Below are 18,526 nucleotides of genomic sequence, written 5' to 3'. Positions count from 1 at the left end.
AACTTATTTGGGCCCACAAAGCCCTCCATGAGCCAACCCTTGCCTACCTCTCCAACCACATTTCCTGCTGCTCCCAACCCTGTTTCATGTCTCCAACCCAGAGACTCAGGGCTTCTCCTCACTCCCTCATCACATCAGCTCTGGCACAAGCCATCTCTTTATACATGCTGTTCCCTTTGCCTAAAATGCCCTTCCATTCTCATCTCTTCCTGAGGAGATTTTTAAAGTCCCAGGTCAAATATTACCTGTTCTTTTAAGTGTTCCCCAGTCAACCTGATCTGTACCCCTCATAGCACTTTGCAGTACTTCTATCTAGACTTATCATGTGAACTTGTACTTATTTGCTTATCTGTCTGTATGCTTAGCCTCCCTGGACTGCAAGGTTTTCATGACATAGCCAGCACCTCATTCATCATTCAGTCTTCCCTTTCACTCCAACACGTGGCCAACAACACATTGCCTGACAACTACCATGAGGCCAGCATTAAAAAAGAAAAGAAAAAAAGAAAAGGGCAGCCCTGGTGGCTCAGAGATTTAGTACTGCCTTCAGCCCAGGGCCTGATCCTGGAGACCCCGGATCGAGTCCCACCTCGGGCTCCCTGCATGGAGCCTGCTTCTCCCTCTACCTGTGTCTCTGCCCCTCCCCCTCTGTGTGTGTGCGTGTGTGTGTGTGTGTGTGTGTGTCTCATGAATAAATAAAATCTTTAAAGAAAAAAAAAGATTTATTATTTGAGTGAGAGTCGAAAGAATGAGTTGGGGGAGGGGCAGAGGGAGAGGTAGAAACAGACTCCACACCAACCAGGGAGCCCCTGAAGCCAGCATTTTTTGATTGCTTACCACTATCCTGCACTGGGCTACACACCGCATCTAGCTGAGCTCTCTAAACAAGTCCTGTGGTTATCTTGATTTCACATTCTGGGCCCCCCTTTATGGTCCTGTACTTTGTCAGTAATACTCTGTTGAATGAATGAATGTTGCTCACATGAATGAATGAGTAAATGAATAAGTGAATTCTGACTTCTACACCAAGAAGAAGCCAGGACTTTATGTAACACACCTGTGAAAGTGCATCTGTTCCCAGTTGTGTGGCTTTATAAATTGCCCAGGCAGCTGTGACCCCGTCTGCAGGGAATCTATGGACAGTCGCAGTGGAGGGAGGTGTCCCCAAGGGAAAGGGCACAGGTTCCTCCACCCCAGCCAACAAACACAGGCATCCCTTGCCCCTGGAGACTTCTAGCCCCAACAGGGCCCATTCAACACCCAGGCATACAGGGTGCCCCAGACTGGGTGCCTGGGGCTCTGCTGGCCCCATTGAGAGGCAGCTGCATTTCTTCAGGGTGGGGAGCTGCGATTGGGAGCCTGGTGAGCAGAGTGTAACCTCGAGTAAGTGTTTTCTTGTCATCTGCAGATCTAACGCAAACCCTGCCGAGAATACGCGGTGGAGACATTTATTATACCCAGAGCTTTTTATCTCGCACATGTGACCCTGCCCATCATGAGCTGTACGTTTTATTCTTGCTGGTAGGACAAAAACCACCTCCCACTGCAGCATATATCAAGGGGAAGAATGTTGAACTTTCTTTGCATTAATATAAATAGCTGTTTAGGCCTCATTCTGCAGCCTAGGACCCTCTGTGCACCTGTCCTTCATCTACTCTATTTGGCATCTGGTTCAAGTTTGGTTTATTTAGAGCCCAGGTTGGCGGGCTTTTACATATTAAAGGTGCATTTTAAAAGAGCATTTTCTATTCTAATTTGGGGGAGCCAAGCTCTTTAGGGCTTTCGGGAATGGTGTCCACCTGATTTACATTTCCCCCACTGGAACTGAGCCACAGACGCACATTAGAATGTAAATAACAGTGATGGATACATGTATCTTTAAAGATCCATTTTCTTGCCATTTTTTCTCTTTTCCAGGGAGGGGGGGCAGGCCAGGGAGGAATGCAAGTACCCAGGCTTTGGGGGAGAGGAAAGCAAGAGGGGGGAGGAAGGATGCAATGGGTTTCTCAGGAAGGCTGACTCCGAGGGAGGAAAGATGGCAATTCAGAGGGCTGCAGTGCCAGGGTTTCTGCAAGATAGCCGTCAGCAAGCTTGGCAAAGCCAATTCCTTCTGTGTCTGGGGAGAGGCTACTGTGTCACAATGAAGCCAGGGGTTGAATATTGGCTCCAGTGTGACTTTGGAAAATTCACTTTACCTCTCTGAGCCTTAGTGCACTTAGCAGGCTGCAGAGATCATCATAAGCACCCCACAGAGGACTGCCAGGAGGAATAAAGGCGATGACACCTGTGAAACACACGGCTCCATGCCCAGCACACAGTAGGTGAGCACCTTAATACATGTGAGCTATTGTTTGTTGTTAGGATCCTTGGAGAGCTTGCCCTCCATCCTAATCCCCAGTGCCCTACACATGGTAGACATTGATTAGTGAGTGTTAGCTGGACTCCATCCACCCAATGTCAAGAAATTTACCGGTTCCTATTCTGGGCTGTCCACATAGCCCAAGGCCCTGGAGAAAGATTATGATTAGGGCATGGTTCCTCATCTCTCCACCACTCCCACCAAAGGCTCCCATCTAACCTGCTTCTTCAGGTCCCTATCTGAACCATGTTTGCTCAAGCGTTCTTTTTTTTTTTTATTTTTTTCATTTATGATAGTCACACAGAGAGAGAGAGAGAGAGAGGCAGAGACATAAGCAGAGGGAGAAGCAGGCTCCATGCACCGGGAGCCCGACATGGGATTCGATCCCGGGTCTCCAGGATCGCGCCCTGGGCCAAAGGCAGGCGCCAAACCGCTGCACCTGGTGGGATTTAGATTGCTCAAGCTTTCAATGCCCTCAGCCCAGGACCCCTTCCCCCTTCTTCTTCACCTGAATACATCTCCTTTGGAAGCCTTTCTAACTCTCTGTTCTGGGGAAGGTGCTTTTCTTGGAGTGCCTTTCACTTCCCCCTGCCACATCGCTTACCATCGCCCACGAATACTCTCTTGTGGGTCTGCATTTCCTACTAGAGTCTAAGCCCCCACAAGAGAGGAATTGTGTCTCTTTGGGCCACAATTATATCCCCAGCCTGGCACACAGAAGGTGCTCAACAGATGTTTGCTAAATAAAATATGAAGCCGGTGCTGTCAAGGGATTCACAATCTCATCTGGGATGAACTCGCGTACATGTTGTTACAGTGCAAAATGAGCTTGGAAGGGGCAGTTGGGTGAGTCAGGAAGCCCTCCCAGAGGAGGTGGCGCTTGAGTTGGGCCCTTGAAGAATAAGTAGAGGTTGGGTTGTTCCAGAGAAAGAGGGAGAGAATTTGAAGAGAGTGGAGATTTGGATGGAAGAGAGACATAGAATGGTGACAAAAAGAGGTGGAATTCTTTTCTGGATCTTGGACCAAGATGTTCTTAGACATAGGATGGGTTGGATCCATTCAGGGGGTGTTTCCCAAATGTGGGCATGAGGCAGATCTAATTGTGGAGTGTTGGAAGCCGCGTGCCAGAAAGGGGTTAATAGATTGAGCAATGGCTCTCTGTTGACTCTTCCAACCACGGCCCACCTGAGCCGCGTGCCAAAAGGGGTTAATGGATCGAGCAATGGCTCTCTGTTGACTCTTCCAACCGCGGCCCACCTGTCTCACCCTTGTTGTTAAAGGCTTGTGGCTCAAGAACGCATACTATAGCTATCTATTCAAGGGCGCATACTGTTGCTGTCTACTGTAAAAGGACATGTCTGGAGAACTAAGCTTAAAATATCCTGCTTGTTAAACAACCCTACTTTATAAAAGAGTGAATAATACAAATAAATTTAACATTGTGGCTAAATCCGGCCATATGTCCCTCCTACTCCCACTCTGTTTATGTCTCTTTTCTTTTCCTCATTCCCTTACCTTCATCCCTGAATGGTTGTCGCCCCCAGTGCACACAACAGTGGAGGACAAGGGGAGGCTGAGGCAAGTGGGGAGAGGGGGTGCCTGGCCTCAGCCATAGCTGGGGAAGGAGGGGCAGAAGAGGAAGAGAATGCCCACACTTTAACCCCAAAAGGAGACCTGGCTTAGGTCCCCAGGGACAGGGAACACACCCGGCTCCCAGATTCTCAGAGGGGCCAGGACAGCAAGGGGTGAGGAAGAGATGAGAGGAGGGGTCCTCCTGGCCCTACCTTCCCTGGCCAAGAAGCTTTGGTTTATAGGATTGCTTCAGAAACCTGGGGGAGAAAGCCTGGGGCCTTTACTCATGAGCTATCATGGGGGACTAGGGACCATGTAAGAAGTAATGACAATGAAGACAGAAAAAAAAACAGTAGAGAGGAAGAGAAAGAGCTGGTTGCTGTAGTTTCTCCCCATTCAGAGAACAGAAAATTATGGGGAGGGAAAGAGTGGTGGGACAGCAGGGCAAGGGGGGTGCAGGATGGGGGGACTGGAAGGAGGTTTGATTCTGGCAAGCACTGGAAGAGGAGAAAGTGCGTGGAGGGAGGGAGGACGGGAGGGAGGGAGGACGGGAGGTAGAGGAGATGAAGATGTTCTTTCATCTTCTTCCTGGAGAGAAGGGGCCAGGCTGTGATAGGGAGAATGACGGAAAGTCTCATTGGAGCTGTTGGTTTGAAAGAATTTGTCTTTGGAACAAGCTTTTTATCAGTCAGCTTTAAAGATCAGGATCCCTCGCAGGCCGCTCCATCTTGCTCTCGCTCAATTTCTCTCTGCCTCACCCTCCTCGCCCTGTTCCCTCTATCTCCCTCCGCGGCTCACTTCCCTCTTTTGGGGGCCCTGTTTCTGTTTGTGCTTTTTTTTCAGTTCCTGGGGACCCCTCACATCTTTCTCTCCCTTTCTCACCAGCTTGCTGACAGCAGGCAGCCCCTCTCAGAATCTCAGGAGAGCAGTGGGCAAGGCTACCCTGGCCGAGCATCCATCCATGCTGTGTGTCTTCTTTGGCCAAATCACTGAAACTCCCTGGACTCTGTCTCCTCTCCATAAATGCCATTTGGAAGATTGAGGTGGTAGGAAGGGCAGGTGTGACAGTCCTCAAGGTGGTGAGAACCCCATGGCTGTTTGGGAAAGGGGGTGCCTTGGGACTGGTGGGCCTTTACCCTCCTTTATCAAACCAGGGCTAGGGGGCAAGGGGTGAGGTGGGGTGGCCTGCTGTGCTGGCTGACATCCAACCCCTGCCCAGGAGGAGGCAAAGGAGAGGTCTATACACCAGTGCTGCCATCATATGGGGTGGGCACTGGGGTCCCAGTAAGACCCTCCCCAAATGTAATTTTATTTTTAAAAAATTTTTTAAAGATTTTATTTATTTATTCATGAGACACACACACACACACACACACACACACAGAGGCAGAGACACTGGCAGAGGGAGAAGCAGGCTTCATGCAGGGAGCCCGACATGGGACTCAATCCTGGGTCTCCAGGGTCACACCCTGGGCTGAAGGTGGCGCTAAACGCTGAGTCCCCCAGGCTGCCCCCCAAATGTAATTTTAAAACTCAACAACTCAGTGATAAATAGATGTGAGGAAGGCCAGCAAATGTCTGAATCCCCCATATTACTCATATGCTTTCTTAGGAATATTAAATTCTTTCCAAAACTGTATTTAAGTGGCCCCACTTTGCTGGTGCTCTCAGCATGTGCTCGACCTGCCCCGTGTGTCACCCACAATCCACTAGAACACATCAAACCTAGAGATCGTTGGTGAGCCAAGGACATAGCTACAAAACCCCCTTCCAAGCTGTACATGAGGCAGTGAGGGGGGGTACCTAGATGGCTCAGTGGTTGGGCATCTACCTTTGGCTCAGGTCGTGATCCTGGAGTCCCGGGATCGAGTCCCAAGTCGGGCTCCCTGCATGGAGCCTGCTTCTCCCTCTGCCTGTGTCTCTGCCTCTGTCTCTATGTGTCTCTCATGAATAAATAAATAAAATCTTAAAAAAAAAAAAAGAGGCAGTGAGGTTGGGGCAAAGGGGGATGGGCCCTTCCTGAGGAAGATGCACTCTGGGCTGGCCTGCCAGGCCCTGAGCCCCAGGGGAGGAAAGGAGTGGGGACAGCCTGTAGGCCACAGGTCCCCTGCCACCCCCCACAAGCCAAAGCTACCTTTCCCACCATGGCTGACTGTCCGGGTGTGGCTCTCACCTGTCTTGTGTCTGCAGCAAAGGCAGGCTTGAGGAGCAAGCGGAGAAGGAACTTGCTCCTGACCTTCTGCCCCCAGCTGTTAACCACACCACACCAGCAGGCCTAGGAGGGGGTAGATGGCATGAATATATATATAATATATATTCATATTCATGATATTTGTTAAAGATGGTAAGGTTCTCTTGATTCAGAATCATCACAATGAGTATAGGGACCATTGCTATGGGATTTTGCAGGGATTTGGGACTCAGCTCCAAATACAGCAGCAGCAAGTGGGACTTGATAACCAAGGAGCAGGGTGGGGGACATGGGTGGGAAATGGCTAAGAAGAAACATCTGGGGTGAGGGTAGGTGGGGTTCTGGCTAAACCAACTTTGCAGGATTCTTGCTTGAAGACCGGCCAAGGTGATCAGATGTCACCTGGGGTGGGGGCACCAGATCAGATATCAGGGGGGCTCCTGCCGAATTGACTTGGCAGGGTTCTTGCTAATACTGGATTTTACAACGGAGTGCACCGATGGGCCAAAAAGAAGGTTTGGGAACCTCGCTAAAGTTTGGTCAAGCAAAGAACCTTTGCCAAAGGGAGGGAGGAAAGAGAAAGGGTTGGAATGATGTGTTTGCAGGATGCCAGGTGCTCTCCCCATACTATTGAAGGAGTCTTGACCCCGTTTTGCCCAGTGTTACGCAGCTGATGAGGGGCATCCAGACAGAACCTTGCCAGGAACAGAGGCTAGCTTGAAGGACAAGAAGGAAGCTGAGCCAGAGGAGGTGGAGGACTGGGCTGCCTGCCTTTTGCACTCGCCTCTCCTCGCCTCTCCTCGAATATTAACATTTTATATTCCCACCACCTTCATCCAAGATAACCTGGCTCTTATCTGTGTCCTGGCTGATGGCCCGGAGGACACTCATCTTCCACCCCTGGGTGTTAATGCCAGAATGTTAATGATTTTTCTTAGAAGAGCTCGGGCTGGGGTCAGAGGTTTCCTTGAAGCCACCAGGAGCTTCCTCTTCCTCCTTCCAATTTTGACTCAGGCCTGAGGGCCCCCAGCCCAGGTGGAGGAGGGATCACACGGTGGCCTGGGTGTCAGTCAGGCCTGGGCTTGAGGCTCTAGAAGCCCCTCCTCACAGCCAGAAACTCTAAACCATGTCCGAGGTGCCAGTCAGTACCCCATCCTACAGTGTTTGGGGGTGACCCTCTGAGACACCTGGGTCCCCTCCTCGCGCCCAATCTTCCTTTTCCCCCATGCCTGGGCTGGGAGGGGGCTTTGCTGGGAGGGCAGGGAGCGGGCCAGGCTGCATGTACAGAGAGGCCTCAATTTCACAGGGCTTGCTCCTGAGTGAGTTTCGCATAAAAGGATTAAGGCGAGAGGAAGTGCAGAGGAAATGGGATGTTGGACGCCTTGTTAAAGGGGCTGTCAGCGCTCCCAGAGCGTGGGTGCTAACTCTATTCCCTGCCTCGGCTGAGAGCAGGCCAGGCCATTACCTGAGCGATCAAAGATAGGACCGCGTGAGTCACCGCCCGGAGGTCCCAGGCTGGACTGGACAGGCCAGAGGGAGGAGGCCTGGATAACCCACCACCTCCCCTGCCACCCCACCTCCCTGCCAAAAAAAAAACTGGCTTCATTCCAGAGGGCATTCCAAGGGGTCAGGGAGAAGGGGAAATGGAGGCTCAACAGTCTTCCCACCTGGGGAAGGTGGGGGGCTGAGGGGACATCTGACCTAATGATGTGTGGATTATCATTTCCTCCCTTATCTTAGCACCAAGGGACATTCTTTTTCCTGAGCCCAGGGAATTGGCTCACTTTGTGAATGAGTCTGATCAGATCAGCACTTTTCCTAAAGAGATAAGGGGTTATCAGGATGGGGGAAGTACTTCATAGGGGAAGGGGCCCCTAAGGACCTGAGGTGGGGCGGGGTTGGGGGTGCTGTGGGGAGGATCCCAGTGGCCTGCAGGCCTGGGCAGCTCACACAGCCTTGCCTGCTGCTCACTTCACTCAGGCAATTTCCAGTCCTCCTTTGGAGGGTCTACAGCCAGAGTTGAACATTCAGATCACCTACAAGACTTTAGAAACTTATCTGAGCCCAGGACCCACTTGGGCTAGGTGGAACTGGATTCTCAAGGTGGGGGTGGTGGTTAATGCTGGTTTTCAAAGCCCATTTGGTGATTCTTGTGGGGCTGGGGTTAAGCTCTATTTGCCCTGGAAGGTTTCCTGAAGGTCCCCTGCTGGGGGAGATACCCACCCTCTCTGCCTCCTCTGCCCCCTAGGGCGTATGTCCATGAGTCACCCCTACCACACAGTGGCTTTCTGTTTACCTGTCTGTCTAGACCCTCCGCCCCAGACTGTGAACACGGGGAGTGTAGGGGCAAGGGGCACTCACCATTGTCACCTGGGGCTCCATCCTGCACATGGTGGCAGTCAGGCTGCGGAGAGCAGGACTGAGTCTCTTTCTATCTCCACTCCCTATCAAGGAGCCGATTAGTTAGTCCTTAACTCTGGTAACCACGCCTGAGGAGCACATTTCCATCTGAGATGTGTGGATGTGGGAAGAGGTCACAGATGGCCCCTCATCTTGCCCGTTGCTGGGGGGCTTCGGGACAACACCTCTTCTGTCCACCCACCACACCCACCCAATCACCAGTTGACTTTTCGATGCTTTCGATTGGACAAAATGAGAGTTTAGTTCAGGAGTTGGCGAACTTTTTCTATAAGGGGCGAGAGTGTAAATATTTTAGGCTCGGCGGGCCACGCCGTCTCCAGGGTGATAGTGCAAAAGCAGCGCAGACTGTACCCAAGTGAGCAGGCAGGGCTGTGCTCCAATGACACCTGACTTACTGGGATACTGGGATTTGAACTTCCTAGGATTTTCACATGTCACAGACTTTCTTCTGTTGACTTTTTCTAAAAGTCATTCTTAGCTGGAGACCATAGAAAAACTGGGTGGTCCCAGTTTGGCCGCTGGATTTGGCCGAGGGGCTGGCTTTGCGGATCCCAGATCCAGATGAACCTGGTGGGGGTGGTTTTGTGCTGAACACCACTGTCCACCCTCACCCCTGAGGTCGCCGGGGCCCCAGGCCACACTAGCAGCCCGGCAGTGATAAGGTAGAGGTGTGTGTAAGGGGACACAGGCGGGAAGCCCTGATTCCTGTGGGGAAGGGGGTGGGAGCGTGAAGGCTGTGAATCCTAGAGAAACGCTGATAAGTAATGTGGCTTCACTTCAGGTCATTTCCTGAAAGTCAGATCCACTTTGCACGTAAGGACAAGAGCAGGAGCTTCAGAATTCACTCTGGGGGCCTCCAAATTAAAAGCCAAATAGGATGTAGCTTTTGCCTGGGCTGCGTCTTCATCTGTCAAGAGTGGTTATCTTCATGGGCCTCCACTGGGGCCTGCTACTGTCAGTCACCCCACCACGGGGCCCGCATTGTTACCTCCTCCCGTGACACACCAGGTGGGGGCCTGTGTCCACTGCTGGGCCCAGGATCCCACTGCTGTTCACACGGGGAGGGATGTGAGATTGGGAGCCCTGGCAGGTCTTTCAAGGAGCCTGCCACTTCTGGCTCAAAATCCCCACCAGGGCTTTGCCACTGGGGGCCTGTGCCAAACCCCTGGAGGTTCTCTCTGCAGAAAGGTTGGGGATTCTCTATAAAGGCCCAGCTCTCTGGGGAGGGGAATGGCACAGTGTTGTGCCCAGAAGCTGCCAGCTTCAGCCCCTGGAAGAGAGATGGAAGGGAGGCAGGAAGCTAGATGGTGACACAGAGAGGACCCCGAGAGCAGGGGTCTCCGAATTACCCTCTTGGCTCTAATCCCAGCTCAGACCTTTACTTGCTGTGTTATGTCGGGCCAGTTGTTCTACCTCTCTGAGTTTCAGCTGCTTCAGCCTGGACAGCCTTACCAGCCATGTCCCTCTCAGGATTTGGTACATTTTAAAGCTAACAAGAAGCCCCAGAGAGCATGATACATGCTTCCAAAGTGCCATTTCTGTTCAGGACTGTGAATCAGTGTGTCCGGCAGGAGAGCCTGGGGGCAGTGGGTGCTGTAGCAGGACCACCAAATCCACGGGGGCCCTGGCTTTCTTCCTGCTCTCCCCCAACAACTATTTGCAGGAGGAGGCTTGGAAGCTACCTGGGGCTCTTCTTTTGTCCCCTCTCACGACCCAGAACTCTCAGATTGGCATCATAGAGAAAGACATGGCTTTTTGGAAGCCTTGGCTGTAGGATTGGAAGGCTTGGCTGTAGGATTCTTCTCCTCACTGGTGTGAGCTCTGGCAAATTCACCTCTCTGAGCCTTGAGATTCTCATCTGTAAAATGGGGATTATTACATCTCATTGGGCAGTTAGTGACCAGTCTTTAGGAATGTGAAAGCACTTTGTAAACATAATGGGCCACACCTGTGGTCATACAGGTTTATATATCCCCTCTTCCCTCCAGCCCACCACAGGGCTCTCACCCAGTCCTTATTGCCATCATTCCCCAGCCTACCCCAGCCCCAGGCCCTTTGTCAATGCCAGAGTCTATCCAGACTGGCTAGACTTGATTCTAGGACAATGAGGGCTCTCTTCCCACTGATTCAAACCGTTCCTGGGGGCCCCTCACCCCCTGTGGCTGAGCCAGGCCAGGACACAGCTTCTAGCCCTGTCCTGCCTGCTTTGTGGCCCTGGCCTGGTCCTGGTCCTGGCCTTGTGGTCCTAGCCACCTCCACCTCCAGCCTGTCATCCAACACCTTGGACCTGGCTTCCCTGCCTTGCTGTTTGACAGCCCTGTTCCCCCAAGACTTTGAAGTTGAGTCCGGGAGAGGGAACAGGCCTCCACTTCACCTTCTCTCAAGCCTCTGATTAAAAAAACAAACAAAAAAAACAACAACAAAAACAACAACAATCAATATTGTTTGAAAATTTACAAGAGCAAAACATGTTTCTTAGGAAACATTTAAGCACAAGAATATACAGAGAAAGAAAGGAAGAAATGCCCTTGGCCTCCTCCACCTCCCCTCCCTCCCCAGCTCTGTGACACGCCCCGCACCTGCCTGTGCTGGAGCCCACCTGGCTCAGTTCCACTCCGGACTCAGGAGCAGCTGGGAGCAGTGACGGAGCCTCTTGCCCCTGCGCCTCCCAGCGCTGTGCTCTGCACACGGTAGGTGCTCAGTACACGTTGGCCAACAATTGAGGGCATAGTTCCTTGGACTTTGGTGTGATCTTTTTGAGAACAGGAGGGTTGGAGCTGCCTGCTTGTGGAGGGCCAGCAGGACATAGACAACAGTAGAGGTTCAGAAATGAAGATGTGGGGTGGAATGATTCTGCATCAGCAAAATAATGGTCCTTCTAATGATGAGCTGTAGTTGGGGACTCTCAGGTGTAGAAAGTGGTACATTGTCTCTTCTGAATGGAATTTTTTTCATTCATTCATACACTTGGCAAATACTAAATTCCCACCATGTGCCAGTCCCCAGGGTCTCAGTAGTGGAGAGGGAAGAGCAGTGAGACAAAGGAAACGTGGCCTCCCTGCTGACCGGAGGCTGAGAAGCTGGCTCTTTCCAAGGGTGGGAGAACAGCGTAGCCAAGACTCTCAACCTCCCCCGCTCCCACACACACACACACACACCCCATGGAGCCTCCTGCACACCCCGTCCCCCAGGTCTCCCGCACATCCTCCCCACGCCATGGGGTCATGGTGGACAGTGTGTGTGAGTGGTGCCTGAACTCAACTTCCCTAACCCTCCCTAACCTGCTACTCTTCCCTTTGTTGATCTTCTCCATGTGGAAGCTGGCCTAGCCACTTGAAGACTACTGGTTGGCTCCTGAAACCCAGTGATGATGGTTGGGGAGACAGGAGAAGCACTGGTTTGATCTGAGTTAGCCCATCTGGGCCTGGAGGTAGAGGTGGGCAGAAGAGAGAATGTAGTTTAGGTTAAAAAAAAAAAAAAAAAACCTTTGTGGCTGAGAGTTCTGGACTAGAACAGCCTGATGGCTGAGCCCCCCAAACTAAGAGATAGAGTCTACAGGCAGGTCCCAGGATCTGGCAACCCTTCTGTGCCCTGAGGAAGGCCCAGGGGTGGTGGAGGAAGCTGTTGCTCGCTCCCCAGGCCAGCCTCCGGAGCTCTACCTTTTCTCTCTTCCTCCAGCCTCATGTCTCATTAGGCTACTAAGTCTGGAGTTTCAGAGAGAGGACCTAGGTTCAGGGACTTCCAGAATGGGAGGGAGTAAATTCTCATTACGTGTGCCCAGGTAGGCCTTAATGTCTACTGCCCCTAACCTCTGTCAAGCAGCCCCGTGCCAGTTTAATGCCAGCATGAGGCAACAAGAACACAAGGACAAATAAGTAGGTCCTGCCCCTATGGACCTCAGCAGGGCACAGAAATTGCTCAAAACAGTATGAGCAGTGCCACGGTGATCTTGTCTGCAGGCGTCAGGTATTGTGCAGGCTCAAAGACAGAACAATTCCCTCTCTCTGGAACTAGAGAGAGAAAGTGGGTATCAAGCAGGGTCTTGAGGTTGAGTAGGATTTTGCCAGGCAGAGAAGTGATGGGAGAGCATTCCTGGCAGAGACAAGCATGAGCAAAGCATTGCAAGGGTGAAAGAGGCTAGGTTTGAGAAAGCATGAGGCCACTGGAGAGGAGTGGAACCAAAATGCCATGTTGGAGGTCCAGCTTCACTTTGGAGCTGTGTGCCTTTGGGCAGTTTGCTTAACCTCTCTGTGCCTCAGGGGGCACCTGGTTGGCTCAGTTGGTTAAGCATCTGCCTTTGGCTCAGGTTGTAATCCCAGGGTCCTGGGATCGAGCCCTGAGTTGGGCTTCCTGCTCAAGAGGCGGTATGTTTCTCCCTTCTCCTGCTTGTGCTTGCACTTTCGCTCTCAAATAAATAATAGATAAAATCTTTAAAAAAATAAAAACCTCTTTGTCCCTCCACGTCCTCATCTGTTAACAGGTGCTAATAATAGTTGTAGTAGGGATGCCTGGGTGGCTCAGTGGTTGAACGTCTGCCTTTAGCTCAGGGCATGATCCTGGAGTCCTGGGATCGAGTCCCACCTCAGGCTTCCTGTGGGGAGCCTGCTTCTCCCTCTGCCTATGTCTCTGCCTCTCTCTCTCTCTCTGTCTCTAATGAATAATAAATAAGAATCTTAAAAAAAAAATGGTTGTAGTAGTCATTAATGCTACTTGCCAAACACTCTGGCTGTCTCACCTTCCAGGCACAGATAGGAGTGCATGCTCTGTGGTTCCTGTGGTTAGGTAGGATCATGTAACTAGTCTCGGCCAAGGAGTTGTGAGCACAAGTGTTAATGCTAGGCCTAAATGTTAGTGGGAGAGCCTCTGGAGCTCACTCACTCTCTTTTTTTTCTAGCACTGTGCAGTGCCTAACAAGTTTGTGATGTGACTATCCCTGAGTCTCTCCAGGGTCCAGTGTCCAGAGTCCTTGATGACACACACTGGTAACATAGGTTTAGCAAGATATGAACCTTGGTTGTTGAAGTCACCAAGCCTTGGGAGCTGTTGGTTACCACAGCATAGCTTAGCCCATGCTGACTGAAGGCAGGGGGGTGGTGATGGACACATGAGTTAATACAGGGAAAGCACTTTACACAGAGCGCTGGTACTTTACACTTGATACATGGTAGCTGCCACTATCATTAGCATTACTAGAGAGCTTGAGAGGAATGGCCACAGAAGAGGCTGCAAAAGGGAAGCAGAAGCCTGCTTATGAGAGTCTTAACTACCGGGTCCAAAAGCTTGGGATTATTCATGAAATCAGCAGGGAAGCATTAGAATTTTTTTTGAAGTATGCTCCATACCTAGTGTGGAGCCCAGTGCAGGGCTTGAACTCATAACCCTGAGATCAAGCTCTGAGCTGAGATTAAAAGTTAGATGCTTAATGGACTGAGCCACCCAGATGCCCCTGGAGATTTTTTAAAATATAAGAATGGGGCTGGGTGGCTCATTTGGTTAAGCATCTGCCTTCAGCACAGGTCCTGATCCCGGGGTCCTGGGATCGAGCCCCGCATCAGCTTTCTGAGTGCTTAGCAAAGATTCTCCTTCTCGCTTTGTGTCCCTCTGTACCTTTTTACTGGTTGTTCTCTATCAAATAAATAAATAAAATCTTTTAAAAAGGGTAAAAAATAAAAAATAGAATAGAAGAATGACATGCTTTATAGACAGTTCACTCCAGGACCTGGCAAACAGCAGGCATTTAATAAATACTTCTTGAATGAGTGAATGAGTGAATGAGTGAATGAATGAATGAATAGAGCTTGGAGGAAGAGGAACCAATGAGAAGGCCATTTCAGCAACCCAGGTATCCCATGGTGAGGACTAAACCCAGGCAGGTGCCAGCGGCCAGGTGGGGCCCGAAGCCAGGCACTGGGCTTCCATGCCCACCCCCACCTGCTCACCCCCCAGGCCTACCCCGGGCAGGCAGCTCCGTTGGCACTGCTGCTGGTGTGGAGCGCACAATGGCGCCTCATAAGTCACTGTGTTTATGATAAAGCGGAGCGGTTGTTTAGGAAGACAGCCACTCTGATACCCAACAGCCCCCAGGGCCATTCCTGATGTTTCTCCTCCACCACTACTGCTTAACATGCCAGCTCCTTTTCCCACACCCTACTCCCCACACCCCCACCAATGGCACTGATCTCTCCCCGCCCCCCCATCTGCACACACCCCTCCGCCTGCCTCTCCAGCGCTGCAGCCATGAGAAATTTATTGCAGCCCCAGACTGCTATGGGCAAATACTAATAAAATGCTGTTTTGCTGCAATTTGTTTAATTGGCCACAGAAGAGACGTCTTGAGCATGTGCAGGCTCTGCCCACACCCGCCTGCCTGCCCGGCTCGCAGATGCTCTCTCATCCCTGGGCCTTGTCTCCTCTGCTGTGATCACTGAGCCTGGGACGGTGGGAAGAGGGGAGACGACGGGAAGGGATGCACAAGGAGGCTGCCGGGTGGAGAGGGCAGGAACGAGCCCACCTCTGTTTATTTTTACAGCACCTTCCTGAGCCCTCCACCCACAAACCTTGGGATCCTTGTGATCATCCAGACTTCCTAGGTTCAAATCCCAACCCTTCCTCTTAGCTGTGTGACCTTAGACAAGCCACAGAACCTGCCTGTGCCCCGGTTTCGTCATTGTGAGGATCAAGTGTGCTAATCCATGTGAAACGCTCAGAACAATGCCTGGCCTGTAGGAAGCACAAAAGCAATGTTACGAATTTAGACTGCTTGGGTTCCAATCCCAGCTCTGCCATTTACCAGCAGTGTGACGTTGGACAAGCTACTTAACCACTTGGTAGCTCTGTTTCCCGATCTGTGAAATGGGGATCACAGTTGCACCTGTCTCAGAGTCGTGTAAAGAGTAAATGAGATAATTGACATAAAGGGGTTAGAACGGAGCCTGGCACATGGTAAGGAAAGCTGCAGAAGTGTGGACTATTGTTGCTCAGCAGACACGGCAGTATAGTAGGCTGGTTCTCTGCATTAGAGTGTTTGGGAAGCCTTTGAACCCCATGTTCCTTCACTGGAGTGAGTTCTGAGGCAGAGTGAGTCTCCAGCAGTGGAAGTTCCCAATAGAAAAAGTTCAAGTTTATTCCCCGTGTTTTGAAGCCAACTGATGTGGCTGGCAGGGTAAAGACCCTCCCTAAGAGTCTTGGGGTGTGAGGTCCAGTGACCCTGCTAACCCAGACAGAGCCCCCAGGGCTGGGCTCCTGCTTTGGCCCCTGCCACCCACACCCCAGGGATAGGCACCTTGCCACCCACCAGATGGCACCAGCAGAGGCTGCGGTATGGGGGTAGGATGGAGAGGGTTAGGCCAGGCTACTGGAGCTGGGCACCCAGGTCTTGGGACAGATGAGCTTGCGTCTGTTCCTAGCACAGGATGCCTGGGGCACATCGGGGGCAGGCCCCTCCGCATGACAAAGCTGGTCTTCAAGACTTCCCCATGTAGTGGCCAGAAGAGTCAGGTAAGGAGTCCCCAGGTGGGTCCCTTCCCTTCTCTGAGTCTGTTCCTCATCTGGAAAAGAAGGGGTGGCACTAGATGACTTATCTGATAACCCTGATGCAATGGTGAGCCGGACTCCTGGAGCACAGTATTGGATTTTGTGCCCTGTCAAGTAGCTGCCTTTTTTTCCCCCCATTTTTCAGATCAGGTGAAGCCACTTGCCCAAGATCTCATGACCGTGTAAGTGGCAGTCTGGCAGCATTCTCAGCCACTGTAGTCCAGTGCTCTACATCTAACCCTTTTCCTCCTTACCTGTGGTTCCTGGCTGCTGGCTGTCTGCTGCCCAAAAGATGTGGTACATTTACACAATCCTATATGCACACATACCCACACACGTGTATGTTCTGTGTGTTTCTGGTAACCTCGGCTCAACTGACTCAGGAGCCTTTGACCAGAGAAAATGTGTCCCTCCTGAAAAAAATCTTTCCCTCTAACCTTGAGGTCATAAATGCCAGAGTATATCCCGGGTTACCCCAAAATGGGGGTGATGACAGTAGTACCTGTCTCACAAGTGTCATGAAGGTTAGAAATGAGTTCAGACCTGTGAAGTACAGGGCTGGGTGTGGTGCTCAGGCATTCCCTATAGCCACTCGGTTACTCCTTCCCAATGGCATTTTCTGTTATTATGCTGGACTTTCTGCCAGCCAGGGCAGAGGCCTGCCTCTTCCTAGTGCATCGTAAGCATGCAGTGGATGCTTGTTGTTTTGTTAACCAGACAAGTAGCCTGTGCCGGGCCGGCCCTGCCAGTGTGGAGGCCCTCAGCCCTGCTGGTTTGTGGAGGACGGTGCCACTGGCAGGACCAGAGGCAGCCGCACCCCAGCCCTGCCTTAGGGTGGGGTCCTCCACACTGCGGCCTGGGCAGATGCTCTCTGCTTCCCTCCCCTCTAGACTTTCCCCACAGAGGCCTCCCTGCCTCTGACTGCTCCCCTGCCCCGTCCAGGCATAATCTCCTCAAGCATGTCTCCAGTCTGGGCCCCCCACCAGCCTTTCCCACGACTCCCTGGGGCTGCTCAGTGGAGTGCAGACACCCTCTCTGCCAGTCAAGGCTTTTCCCCATGAGGTGAGAGCCTTCCTGAAGGAGCCTACATCTCACTGTCAGGAAGAGAGAACGAGACTCCAGAAGGAGCGGGGGGCCGGGGGGGGGGCACCTCTCACAGTCCTGAGTGAAGGCAGCCAGAGGAGCAGGGGCTCAGGAATTCAAGAAAGGAGGGAGGAGGGGACACCATCAGTCTGGGCCCAGAACTGAACAAACGTGTCCTGTCCCCAGCCAGGAACCTTCCCAGGTTCTGTTCACTGTCTTCCACTCTCAGGCATTAAATGGAGTGACAAGGAGGAGGGCAGAGTCCGGTGCAGCCAGCTGTGGTGAGCAACAGCTGGATACACACCCCAGGATGCACGGTCCCACGCCCTCTGCCAGGGCCCAGCAGTTGGAGAGTTGGGGGGGGGGCCAGTGGGGCCACTCCTGAGGCTGGGGGCAGGGGGGGCCAGGAAGGGGAAGCCTGGTGAGCACTCAGCCAGCCCCACAGCCCCAAGCCTCCTCCAGGAGGCCACCGGGACTTAGGCAATGACATTCTGACTGGTGGGTGACTTTGGAGTTTCTGTAGGGGCAACTCGGATGAAAGGCAGCCTCATCCCCACTGTCCATCTCGGGGGGGTAGGCTGCAGTGTGGCCGCAGGAGGGCAGGTATGTGTGCATGGGCCAGGACAGGCCCTGGGAAAAGGGACGCCTCGGTGACTCAGTGGTTGAGCATCTGCCTTTGGCTCAGGTTATAATCCCAGATTCCAGGGATTGCGTCCCACATCAGGTTCCTTGCATGAAACCTGCTTTTCCTCCCTCTGCCTATGTCTCTGCCTCTCTTTCTGTGTTTCTCATGAACAAATTTTTTAAAAATTAAAAAAAAAGGAAACGGTGGGGAGGATAATCATTAAGAATAAGCCAGGCTGAAATAGCAAAAACCTGGAAACAAGCAAAGAATGAATATATAAATTGTGATGTAGCCATACACATGCATAGAATACCACACATGCTTTAAAAAGGATGTATCAACATGAGTGACTCTCAGTAGATAATGTTCAGTTTTAAAAAATGAAGTCACAAAAGAATTCAGAAGGTATTATTCCCTTTATACACAGTTCAAAAATATACGAAATCAAATGATAATTTGTTTAACTTGTCCATATGTGACAGAACTATAAAGAATATAAGAACAAAATTAAGGAAATTGGTTACTAGTGGTGAAAAGGGAAAATATGGTGTAGCAGCTGGAAATATGTATTATTATTAAACCAGATGTGAGTACAAGGTTACTGTATTATTACTATTCACACAGCATATGTATATTACTTGAATTTTTGTACATATATATTTAATTTTTAAAACAGAAGTTAGGGCAGCCCAGGTGGCTCAGCGGTTTGGCGCCGCCTTCAGCCCAGGGCCTGATCCTGGAG

This window comes from Vulpes lagopus, chromosome 12 (genome assembly GCF_018345385.1).
Source record: "Vulpes lagopus strain Blue_001 chromosome 12, ASM1834538v1, whole genome shotgun sequence".
Classification (NCBI taxonomy): domain Eukaryota; kingdom Metazoa; phylum Chordata; class Mammalia; order Carnivora; family Canidae; genus Vulpes; species Vulpes lagopus.
Note: the sequence above shows the minus strand (reverse complement) of the source record.